The sequence below is a fragment of the Anolis sagrei genome, chromosome 2 (assembly GCF_037176765.1).
Source record: "Anolis sagrei isolate rAnoSag1 chromosome 2, rAnoSag1.mat, whole genome shotgun sequence".
NCBI lineage: Eukaryota > Metazoa > Chordata > Lepidosauria > Squamata > Dactyloidae > Anolis > Anolis sagrei.
The window spans coordinates 73789764-73803110 of NC_090022.1; the positions used below are offsets into that span (position 1 = coordinate 73789764).

General features: G+C 42.5%; 1 protein-coding gene across 1 annotated transcript in view; it reads left to right on the forward strand.

The window, feature by feature from the left end:
* Positions 1-2107: 2107 nt before the first annotated feature.
* The window catches only part of SLC38A3 (solute carrier family 38 member 3), a 104153-nt gene continuing 92913 nt past the window's right edge, over positions 2108-13347 (forward strand). The window contains exon 1 of the mRNA XM_060765752.2: positions 2108-2298. The gene's annotated coding sequence lies outside the window, so the exon portion shown is untranslated. The remainder of the gene's footprint in view (positions 2299-13347) is intronic.

Genomic DNA, 13347 nt, shown 5'->3' on the forward strand with positions numbered 1-13347 from the left:
CTCAGCATGAAAAAATGGAATAGCAACACATCCCCAAGGCCAGAGTAGAGCATTGCCTTCAGACATTGCTCAACTCTGGCATTGGGGATGTGCTGCTGTGTATTGTATGTCATCATTGCTCACTATGTAAAATGCATTGAATATTTGCCTTATATCTGTATACTGTAATCTATTCTTATTCCCTCCAGGGAAATAAAGCAGAATATAAATAAAGAGTGTTGTTGTTGTTGTTGTCATTATTACATTTCTCAATCTACATGGTTAAAACTGCGTGGGATGGCAGAGAGGCTGGAAAGACAAGATAGCCCCCCACCTATGACTTTTTTGTTTTACTCACAATGAAATCTCCACCCGATCATTCCACCCGATGCATAGCAAGTATAATCAATCAACAGTATGACAATGTTTGGGAGGGAAACGAGGACTTGTTTTCATAAGAGTTACAGCACTATGATTTTATAGTAACTGCCATGTTTTAATCCTACGGATCCCGGGTATTTGCAGTTTTGGGAAAGAGTATTTAGAATTCACTCCTGGGGGCCAAGCCTGACTTCCCAAGGTACGAGCGCAACTGGTGCACAAGTTTTAATTGTGCAAATGCTCCCCTAAGCTACAAACCTTAGGATTCCATACCATGCAGCCAAGGCAGCTGAAATGGACTCATAGCACTATGAGTAAAACTACTGGAGAAAAGAAAAGTAGCTAAATGTATGGAATACAGTTACTCAGATATAAATTTCATGAAATTCTGAGACAATTCTGGATAGAGCCTTTGTGGTTCCAGCCCAGTTCACTTATCCAAACATATCTCACTCTATGAACCATCACAGAAATTAAGATCTTCTGGGGAGGCCCTGCTTTCGGTCCCACCTCTGTCACAGGCACAGTTGGTAGGGATGAGATGCTGGGCCTTCTCAGTGGTGGCTCCTCAGCTATGGAACTCCCTCTCCAGTAATATTCAATCAGTTCCTTCCCTGTTAACCTTCAGGAAAAAAAGTTAAAACATGGCTATGGGACCAAGGTTTTGGAGAATAACTGAAATGCAATAAATGAACAATGAATTTGTGCAGTGACCCTGGAACCTTGGAATGGCCCTGGACTACGACTTTGGATGACATGATTTGATAATTGATGTACCTGTTTTTATTTGTTTTTATTTTCTGTTTTTAATGTGTTTTTATCAATTATATGTTTCTAAGGCATCAAATTCTTGCCGTTATGTGAAGCCGCTCTGTGTCTCCCTCGTGATTGAGAAGGGCGGGGTACAAATACAATAAATAAATAAATAAATAAATATGTTTTAATTGTTTTGGCCTTCAACTCCCAGAAATCCTAACAGCTGGTAAACTGGCTGGGATTTCTGGGAGTTGTAGGCCAGAGACATCTGGGGACCCCAGGTTGAGAACCACTGGTCTACACAGTGGTTTCCAACCTTTGTTCTTCCAGATGTTATGCACTTCAGCTCCCACAATCCCCAACAGCTGGTAAACTGGATCTCAGAGTTGAAGTCCAAAAGACCTGGAGGAGCAGGGTTTGAGAAACACTGGTCAAGAATGTAGCCTCTGCGAAGTCCCTCCCAGGTTTCAGTCTGAGTTAGAGAGGAGCTCTCCGGGTGCTGAAAAGGTCGGCCTTCAGCACCTCGGACAGTTCCTTCGAAGTGCGGAGTTCTAAATGGAGCCCATTCCTTTCCCTGGGCAGGGGAGCTGCCAGCCTCCATCGTGGGCGGGATGGAGGGCATCTAGGGCGCCTCAAGGCGGGTCACGCCGTCCTAAAAGGGGCGAGATTCTTCGGGAGCCACGGGGGGACCACCAATGTGCCTTTTTCTCTCCGGGAAGTGAGTCCCATCCCTAACGAATCGTCGCCTGGCCAGTGCGGGGTTTTTGCGCGCCTCGCTGTGAGCGCAATCTTTGCCCGGCGAGTTGGGCAAACTTCCGCGGCGGCGCGCAGGGAAAGGAGCGCTCCTGGTGCGGGCGCGCGTTCTTCTTTTGCGCGCGCGCGCCCCCGCCTCGCTCTTTCCCTCCCTCCCTCCCTCCCTCCCTCCCTCCGCTGCTGTCCTGGGCGGCCGGTCCGGGGCGAGGCGAGGGGGGCTTGGTGACGCTCTCCCTTTCGGCCGCGGAGATTGGAAGGCGGCGCGGGGGCGGTCCCGCCGGGCCTTAATCTGCCCCTCCATTGGGGATTATGGGCTCACACTCTCGCAAGGGCCAGCCGGAGAGAGGGACGCCCGCCACCAAGGACGCACCAGCCAGGAAGGGGTTCGCCCAGCCCAGGAAAAACTCGGCCCGCCACCGACGCCGCCAGGTAAGCAGGCACGGACCCCCGCCCGGGTGGGAAGGAGGAACGAGAGCGGATCGGGCGGGCGGGCGGGCGGACGGTTTAGAAAGGAAGGGCTGGCGACCTCCGTGGCACCGCTTCCCGCCCTCTTTGCACCCTTCTTCCCCCCTTTTTTCCTTCCTATTCGCCCTCCTGGACCCCTTTTGCCGGAGGCCGTTCTCTCCTTTGCCCTCCTCTCTCGCCTTATTTGCGTCTTAATAATACCCGCGTGGGTCGGGCTAAGCGTGTCAGGAGTTTAGCTGGAGGAGAAACTCAGGATTGGACCGAGATGGCGACAAAAATAAAGAATGCCTTTGAATCTGCAAGGCTATTCAGTGCTAATCAAGGGGGCCAATTGCAACATTCACACTTGCCTCAAGCAGACCAGAGTTCTTTCTCCCACCCTGGACATTCCACAGAGATATAAACCCCACTTGCCTAGTTTCCCACAGACTGCTCAACTTCTGAGGATACCTGCCATAGATGTGGGTGAAAAGTCAGGAGAGAATGCTTCTGGAACGTGGCCATACAGCCAGGAAACCTCACAGCAACACAAAGTAGTCTTCATTCAATTTTGTTTTAAAAAGCATCTCCAATTTTTCTAATCCAAGGACTCCTTCTCTCCTCTTTTGAGAGGGAGCAGAGGAGAGGGTTCAGTCCATGGGGAAGACTTTCCTTTCTGGAGGAGATTGGAAGGCTGTCACTGACTTCTTTCACACTCTTCCCTTCCCTTCCCTTCTCTCCCCTTCCTACGCCATTGTACCACTTTGCTTTATTTTTGTTTCCTTGGGAACTTTTCTCACTTTTTCTTTGAAAAAGTTATAAATACCGCTTGAGCTCCCTGCTCTCATTATGTCAGAAGAGAACAGAGATTTTGAATAAAAATGGCTTCATTCCTCCCTTCCCATCATGGAGAGACCCTCCAACTGCCAGTTTTCAAGAGCAGGGATATGTTTCTGGCAATGCCTGTTTGTGGCCAGGGCCACAAGTGTTCAACATCTCAGAAGGGGACAGAATTTCTCTACATCAGTGACTAGCCAAGTGATTTGGTAAACTGGATTTTAGGGCTGGGGACTGAATCCCAAGATAGAAGACTCTCAACAGGTCACCCTCTAGTAAGGTCTTGTTCTAAGTGTGAATTAGGGGTCAGGTCAGGCTAGACTACAGGAGTCAATGAGACTCATGAAAGTGTTTTTTTGTCAAGAGAGAAAAGTGGGGAAAGTGGGATATAACAATATAATAAACAAGCAATCAATGTTGACTTACTTTCAAATAAAATGATATAATGGGTCCACCCTAGTTAGGACTAGTAACTACGATTGAGACCAGGGTGTCTTAGGGTTATCCTACCTACATAAAGGGCATCACTCCTGACATTGGGCAGGCACCTATCACCATATTTAAACATCTTTTTAAAGGATTCATCAGGGAGGTAGATGATGCTTCTTGTACTTCCAGTGTGTAGTTGACCCACAGTTATGCACTGTGGAAGCACGGCCTCTGTCTTTGGGCATCAAGTCACCACAGGCTCATAGAGGCATAAAACTGGAAGTTTGTGCCTATCTAGGCCAGGGAGAAGAGAGACAGCATGATGTATTGGTTTGGGCATTGGCTCAGGACCCTTGAAACCAGGGTTTGAATCATACAGAGCATTAGGGAATAATTTTCACTGTCTAAAATGCCAAAATATAATTTTAAAAACAACAATAAAGAGCACAGACTTGGTTTTGAGAAGTCTTTTTTTTTTGTTTTACATTCAAACGTGCAGGTGGAGTGTGATCTATTTAAAACAGTGGTTCCCAACCTTTTTTTGACCAGGAACCACTTTCACTAGGGACCACTCTCCAACATTAGTACCAGAAGGGTTATGAATCAGTTTTTGGTCAATGTTAGATTTGGTTTGGGGTGATGATTCAGAAAATTGCATTGGATAGACCACATCAGTTCTAGTTTCTGATACAGAACATATGCCATCCAGTAGTCACCATCTGCTCACCCACAGAAAACCATATTTAATAAGCCTTGGCACTATAAGAGGGTTTCATGAGTTGCTCTCGTTGAAATGGTGTAGTAGCAGACCATATTTTGCAGACCACTGGTGGTACATGAACCACAGGTTGGGAATTGCTGATTTAAAAGGAGTGTTGACCTAATGCTAATGCCTGAATCAGTCCAACCCATGACCCTGAGCAGGATCTTCAGTGCTTACTTCTTCACATCAGTCCTTTTCAAGTCAATGTTGTGCATGTATGAAACATATTTAATCTTATCCTTTGAGCATGAGGAGGAGACTAGCTGTTTGAGAAGTTGAGGGAGACTTTCAGTTTGGCTTATGTCTACGGTGCTCTTAGTAGAAGCAAAACAGGCAGTGCAAATCACAAATGTTTTGCCACTTGTAGTAAATGACAATCTTAAGCCCCTCTGAATTCTATATACAGAACCTGACTGGACTGGCAAATAAGTTTCACTTCAGTACTTGGAATGGGATAGTACCTGCCACTGCCAAGTGCTAGTTGGTGACTCTACTGTTTCTGTGGGGTGGTGAATCCACTCTGGGTTGGAGTCTGAATTTTTAAAAAGCTACTCAAAGTGATGAACATATTTGGGGGGTCATTTTCAGGACCTTGGATAGTTCATTTAATGTACAGACTAAAGCCCAGTACTGATTCTCATGCTGATTCATAACCCAAATGTGGAAGCCACCATTGCTTCCAACACACCTGAGAGTGACCAGTTAGTTTAAAGGAGGTAACTTGTCACATTCAGCTCTGTCTTTTATGAAATGGTCACTTCCCTCTTCCTAATGGTATTTGCAAGGTTCCTTTCATGAGGAAAGTTATTTCTGGGGTTCTCATGACCACAGAGAACTCCCTGGTTGATTGAGAGCCACATTTTTAGAATGCTAATAGCTGTCTGTGAATATTTATCTGAAATAACCAGGCTTGTATTTTTATTCAAGACTTCTAAACATCCTCTCCTCAATTCAAATACTAATAATTTCTTTATGAAATTGACTGTCTCAACTCTGTATTTATAATCCAACTTCTGCTGCAAGTCAGAGTTTGCCCATGTCTGTAGTAAATGGCTAAATAAATAAATATTTATTAAATAATTAAGTAACATGAGAGTAGATTCAAAATGTCTTTCATTAGAAAATTAGTTAAAGGATAATTCAGAAGTTTGATTTCATGTCCTTGTCCTGGAAATCATTTCATGCCCTTGTCCTGGCTGGGTGACCTCCACAGTTTTCTTTCAGAGTTACATTTTGGCAAATCTGAAAAATGGATTACACAACTGTTGAGAGTGGAACTTGGGATCTGTGAGGAAAGCTGGTCCTTTGAATACCAGAAAGGCAAACTATAATGGAGTATATATAGGAATAAATTTTACACTGTTTGTGACTGGGCTGTGTATGGTGGGTCAAGCTCCCTCTCATAAAGTCTTTTTGAAGGCTGTATAGCTCAGTGAATTGTCTTAAGTGCCATGAGATGTGCCGATTTAATGCTAAGACTACTTGATCCATATTTGAACATAATGCACTGCTTATAGTAAAATCTTTGAAAGTGCTGTCCATTGAGTGGTGAGTTATCAGGAGTTAAGAACTGTTCTTGCATTTGCTGGGCTTATATGCATTCAAACAAACCAAACACCACTTTTTCCAGCTTTAATTTTTAATTGGGCCAGGAAATGACATGTGTTTCCTAGCTCTGGAAACTGTTGCACAGCATATCAAATATCAGGACCTCCTGGTTTAGATATGAGCTGGGTAGAGCCTTAACATCCCTAGGATCCAGCATAGCATTTTCAAGTTTCTGCTGAGATATAAGAGCCTCCCCATCCCACCTTGTGTGCATTTTTAGTTGTTTGGCTTTCAAGACTGAAAAATCTTCCATTTCACCACCTTACTGTTTGTATGTGGCTCTGTCTCTGTCCTGGGCTGGGAGACTCTAGCTGTTACTATGGCTATGGGCAGTCTGCCATGCTCTCAGTCCCTGGGAAAGGGGTGGGGAGTCCTGCAGGAGAGCAGGCGAGGGGAGAGACTAGCTGTGGCAAGCAAGGGGACATGCCTATAGGAGAGTATTTATAGAGCTTAGCTTATTGATGCATTTTTGGTCGCAGCAGGAATCACATTGCATTCACTGGGGGTGGGCTGCTCAGCCCTACTACCAGAAAATCCCTATATCCCCACAGTCAGAATAAAGGTGTGCATGGACTCAATGGATGCACAGTCTAAGGAGTAAGTTTATTCTATGGACAGGAAGGGCAGGGAACTACAGCAAAATCAAATCTGTAACAACTTTGCCTCCAGATGTAATACATACAACTGAAATAATATAGCCTTTTCCTTCCGCTTCTTTAGAAGCCTACTTTAAAAAATGAAATATATTACTTCCTTTGTATAATGCAACATGGAGCAAGGAGAGGTCTGTTCCAAGTATCAGATGCTTCATGGTACCTTTTTTGCTGAAGTCGAGGGGTATTTTTTAAGTAAGGTCCGTTTTGTTGTAGACACTAATAGTTCACGCGCATACCGCAACGAGCGTGTGCGTCGTGTACCAGCATGCCTCGGGGACAACTGTGCTCAGTTTCCACTCTGAAGCTAACCTGTACGGTTCTGTTCTGTGCTTTAAAAATGTTTAAGACTATCAACTCACCCTCCGCATGTGAGGTTCGCTCAGTGATACGGTTTTAGTCAGCAAGGAACCTGCCTGCTGCAGAAATTCATCGACAGATTTGTGAAGTGTACGGTGATACTGTTATGAGTGAAAGCAAAGTGCGTAAGTGGGTACGACAATTCAAAGATGGCTGTGACAACGTCCATGATGAGGACCGCTCCAGTTGCCCTTCTTTGATTACAGACGATTTGATTTGATCTCACACTCAAATCTTTGGTTTTTGTAGTCCTCTGTTGGGAGTTTCAGGACCCAACAGGAGCACAGTTTCCTAAACTTTAGGTGTTCAGAAACAATGTTGTAAAGCACTGATCTCGACACATCAGGAAATTCGTTTGAGAGACCTGTTATTGTGAAGCGACTGTTCTCACGAATCCTCGCTTCAACTGAAGCCACCAAATCATCTGTAATCAAAGAAGGATGACCGGAGCAGTCCTCATCATGGACGTTGTCACGGCCATCTTTGAATTGTCGTACCCACTTACGCACTTTGCTTTCACTCATAACAGTATCACCGTACACTTCACAAATCTGTTGATGGATTTCTTCAGCAGGCAGGTTCCTTGCTGACAAAAACCGTATCACTGAGCGAACCTCACATGCGGAGAGTGAGTTGATAGTCTTAAACATTTTTAAAACACAGAACAGAACCGTACAGGTTAGCTACAGAGCAGAAACTGAGCACAGTTGTTCCCAAGGCATGCCGGTACATGACGCAAGCGCTCATTGCGGTATGCGCGCGAACTACTATTGTCTACAACAAAACGGACCTTACTTAAGAAATACCCGTCGTACATTCAGATGGGGATAGAATAGTGTGCTGTTTGCTTTCACTGTAAGGTCAGATCTGGATTTCCGTATGAGGCCGAAAAACACCCCTTTTTGAGCATGTGAATGGTTGTAAAGCTGTCTGACAATTCCCTTGCATTTGTGTACACATATGTGTGTGCATGTATCTGCATGTGTGTGCATGTGCCAGGTGTATGAATTTGAACAAAGCTTGAGTTGACTCCAGAAAGGGAATCTATGGGAAGGAGAGGACAAAATGAAGGCATTGACTCCTGAATAAGAATTCTGCCCCTCTATGAAATGTTTCTTCAGTCTCATTTTCTTGCATTTTAGTAACTTGAAAATGTCAGTGGAGAGTTAAGCAAAACAGGCTAGACATTCAAAGAAAGAGGACAAAGTTATCAAGACAATGTGAACATAGCAAATATAAGTTTTCAAGCTGTGATCAGTTTCATGTCTTGTTTCTTGTGATGTTCAATAATTTGGGGACTGCAAAAACATTCATAGGAGGTAATATTATTTATTTGGGAACATTGTTTTCATTACTCTCACCTATAATCCCATACCAACAACCTTAGGCGACTGATCTCTTTTTTCCTTTTCCTTTTTGCTGAATTTGATGTAATGAAGCGACAACCCAATACTTTCTCATTGGATTGAGATTGGAACAGCTAAAATTTATGTGGCAGAGCAAAAATGATGGTAATGATGAAGAGCCTATGTACGTGGTATGAGAAGGATGATTTTGTTTTGTCAGGAGAATAAGCAAACAAGCAACAAAAGGGGACCCTCATATATTCCAAGGAAAGGGTACAAATGTGAAACCTTTGATATCATGTAAGGTAGCCATGAGTTATATCAAGCATAGTAAACCAATGTCAGTTTATTCTGGCTCCCATATTAGGAGTTAAGGGAAATCTCCTGGAATAGTATTTGTGCCTTTGAAGATGTGTAACAGGCAGAAATTCAACCTTATATGGTAGGGGTGCCTAACCTGTTGAATTTCTAGTTTTTATTAATTTGTTAAGGTCACAGACACCCATTCAAGCCAAGTCTTGGTGCCTTCAGCATGCAAAAGGATGTAATTCATTTAAAGGGAAACTCCATCTACTGACCTACTCCTTTTCTGCCAAAGAAAGATCACTTTGTCACTTCTATCTAAGTGCGTCATTGGATTTATCCTAGGAACGTAAACACCCAGTCTTTCCTCAGGTTGTTAATGGGAACCCCTCTGTGGGCTCTAGTCTGAGTGCCAAGGCACTCTTTTATCTTCCAAAGACTAGTGTGACATGAATACTTAGAAACATTTGCCTGCTTTGTCCCCAGACAAGGATGCAGTTGTTTGCTCTAGGGAACAATCAAAGGTTCATGTTGGAGGATAGGCCGGTTACTAGTGATTCCCTACAGCTCTTCCTGTGCCTCATGTCATCTGATCTTCTCTAAAAGCCTCATGCTCATTCATTCATTCTCACATCATCCCTGCAGGCACTGATCCACATCCCCATTTCACTGGCAGGTACTGTAGAATAGTGGGATGGGCGGTGGCACAGCCAGGGCTAAGGACTTGGTATGCCCACTGTCTTTAAATGTGGCATTCTCATAGTCACAAGAAGCAAAATGGAGCTTTTTGATGTGGTTTGTTTCTGGCTCAGAAAGTGGGCATATTCTTTTCATTTGTTGTACACAGTTCACTAAGCTTCCCAAAAATGTACATGATCTTCTAGGGAGAATGGGCTGAAAATTTCACACTACAGAAAATATAGCCCTTTTGCTAGCCTCTTGAAGTAAAAACCAAAATCACAGGTAATCTAATCATGTTTATCAGGATCATTAAAGTGTTACAAAAGTTATGGATCAATGGGATGAATTTCTGAGATCTACAAAACTCTTTATTAAGCAAACAAAAAGTACAGCTGACTCTGTACTCCAGCCAAGTGCCTCGTCCAATTTCATTTTTTTTTATTTTCTTCTACCATCAACCCCTAATGAAGAGGTCTGAAATGCTCTAGTTAATACAAAACTTGTGTAACTCTTTAGTGGGCCTAACAAAAGACATTACCCATTTTTGGATTTTGTTCTACTTACGGATTTTTTTTTTGTTGTTCTTGATGATGCATGATCCTACTGGTATCATGGATGGATGCTTCCACACTTTGTTTTTGAGGTTGCTCCATTTTGTACAACTTTCTTTAAAACTTATTTTCACTTTTTGGAAGCTTTCCCCCTTTTTGGTATTTCTAAGGGCAAACACCAGCATGCTGTCCTCTGCTCATGTTTTCATGACAAGTGTGGCAACATAGTTCTACCTGGAAGAGCCAGATTTTGTGCTGCAGTGTGGAGCTACAGAAACAGGACTGAGTGGAATTTGTCTCCTGTCACCCCAAAATAATGGAGAAAAGAGTAAAAATATCTTCATTTTTTTTAAAAAATGAAGCATGGTTAGAATGTATTGTCTCTGATATAAATATATTTACATTTTAAAAAGAACTCCAAGGTCTGGGATAGACTTATCACCCTTGACCTGGCTCTCTTAGAAACTTGTCCAAATTAGTGACTATTAGTATGGCTTGTGGCAGCAACCTATTTTAACTTTTTGGTCTGTTCTGAATATTCTGTCAGTTATTTTCATTTGAAAATTCTCGGTTCTAGCATTAAACTGATTAAATTTTAATGCACTTCTTAGTTTTCTCAGTGCTGCTATCTTTCCAAATTGGCTTGACGAGATAATGAAAAGGATTCAAGTCCTATTGAGTGACTAATTATCCCACACAAATAATGATCAGTACTAGTATCCCATGGAGGGAAACCAGCTTTTAACAAGGGAGGCAAGTCGGGACCATATAAGGGAGAAATTAAGTCCATGTATATACTTTCCAGATTAATTCCCAAAGACTGTCCACACATCAGCCAGTGTGAGGATAGAGCACACTGGAGCTGCCACTTTCTTGCCAGCCACAAGCAGCTCCCTACCAGACACTTGCTGACCACATCATATTTGTGGCTGGGAGACAATGTCACCAGCAAGCCATTGGAGTTGTGGATCATGCCAGACACAGACCATTTCATTTGTCCACATTGCCAAAACATTCCTGGAAGCTCCAGAGTAAATCCCATCTCCTCTTCAGCCACATTAATGGGTGGGTGCAGCACTTCTGCTGTGAATCCAGCCGTGCTTTGTTTAGACTTCTCAGCAGCTGCAAGGTGAGTCCTCATTATTTGGACCATGTTGATATGATCTAAGAGAGCACCTTGTCATTTTAGGTAGGCTTAATGTATGTAGGACCAGTTTTGATTGACTACAATAGTTCATGCATTGTAGTCTTCCTGATTAGATTTCATATTGTTAAAAATCCATAAACAATTTGCAATCTTTCAAAAATTAGCTGATCCTTTTGAACCCAATTTAATATGGCCATTTAGCCTCACTCAGCAAACTTAACAATCCATTCTTTGATTGGAGCATCAGTCTGTTTTCAAATCTGAGCACACAATATTCTTACAGCAGTTGTCAGATATTGGAGTAATCAATTGCCAACCAAATTGTAAATGCGGCCATTGAGTCCCAAGAGTCTCACATCTGTAGACAATACTAATTCCTTCAACCATATAGAACAGTAGGCCTTGTAATACAATTTGATATCAAGGATTCCCAAGTTCTTCCTTTCTTAAGATCATACAATGTTTTAAATTTTATTCTCAGTCTTTTTGCCTGACAGGCAAATATGGAAACCTCTTTTGGCCATTGTAAAAAAAAAATACTATTTTTTTTATAATAGGGATCATTTGAAAGAGAAATGAAAGTCTTGGCAAAACATTTTATTTTCTTTCTGCAATTCTACCCAGAAGGGGAAAAAAATAACTTTCCCCATTTTTAAATCTATTTAATTTTATTTACAACCTTTTTCATGATTGTTTTGAAAAAATAAACTGTTGTTCTTTGTGATCATAAGTCATGAATATTTAATCCCTTTATTCACTTTAAAATTTGAAATAGCCGTTAGTTTATTGTTTTCTTAAGCCATCATATTTTTATTCAGCAACTTTGTTTTGTTACAATTCACTTTAAACTGAACAGCATGTCCCAAAAGATCTTTGTTTCTTCTGCTAGAGTCTTAATTGAGTCCAATAGCCTTTGAAGGTTTAAATTGCATGATTATCAAGTTTGCAGATGACACCAAATTGGAAGGGATAGCTAATATGCCAGAAGACAGCATCAGAATTCAAATGATCCTAACTGATTAGAAAGTTGGGCTAAAACTAACAAAATGAATGTCAACAAGGAGAAGTGTAGGATACTTCACTTAGGCAGAAAAAATGAAATGCAAAGATACAGGATGGATGATGCCTGCTTAACAACAACCCATGTGAAAAAGACATTGGAGTCTTTGTGAACAACAAGTTGAACATGAGCCAACAGTGTGATGCAGCAGCTGAAAAAGCCAATGGAATTTTGGGCTGCGTCTAAAGGAGCATAGTGTCTAGATCGAGGGAAGTCATGTTGCCCCTCTATTCTGCTTTGGTCAGACCTCACCTGGAATACTGTGTCCAATTCTGGGCACCACAGTTTAAAAGAGATATTGTCCAGAGGAAGGCAACTGAAATGATCAAAGGTATGGAGACCATGCCCTGTGAGGAGCATCTTAAAGAACTTGGGATGTTTAACCTGCCAAAGAGAAGGTTGAGAGGAGACATGATCACCATGTATAAATATGTGAAAGGAGGAAAGCAAAGGTTTGTTTTCTGCTGCCCTGGAAACTAGGACTCGGAGCAATGGTTTCAAATTACAGGAAAGAAGATTCTAGCTGAACATTAGGAAGAACTTCCTGACTGTAAGAGCTGTTCAGCAGTGGAACTCTCTGCCCTGGAGTGTGGTGGAAGCCCCTTCCTTGGAAGCTTTAAAACAGAGGCTGGATAGTCATCTGTCCGGGGTACTTTGTGCTTTTCCTGAATGGCAGGGGGTTGGACTAGATGGCCTATGTGGTCTCTTTCAACTCTATGATTCTATGATTCGAACTACTAGTTTTGTGCCTACATTTGAGTCCCTGTTGGACATATACGTAAATGGTGCATTTGCATTGAATTTGGCTTCTTTAAAAATAAGTCCTATATAGAAGGAGTATGCTTGGAAGTCCCTAAGGTGGAGGGCTAACTTTGCATCCTGGTGGAAAGGCCAGATTTCCTTACTGGCAGCATCCAAAACAATGCAGCTGGAGGCACATAAGCAATTCCAACATGGACTATTTTCTTTGGCGGATGCGTAAATAAATAAACCCCTTAGCTCACAAGATTGTTTTCAAAGCTGTGTTATGCCTGGCAAGGTGATGAAGCAATGCGTTTTCTGGTTATTCTACAGAAATGGGTGGCTTGTGGCCGTATGTGGAGGTGTCCCCTGCTGCGACCCCTCATTTCTTACCCAGATTTCCCGTCACCTCCATTTCATTCACCTCAGTTACACAGTGTCATAGCTCAGCAGGCAGTGCAGTTGAAATACATCTTCAGAGAGAACACTCATTATGAACATGCTTTCATTTTTTTTAAAAAAAACCCTTCTTTAGATTATTACAATGCTTGAAAG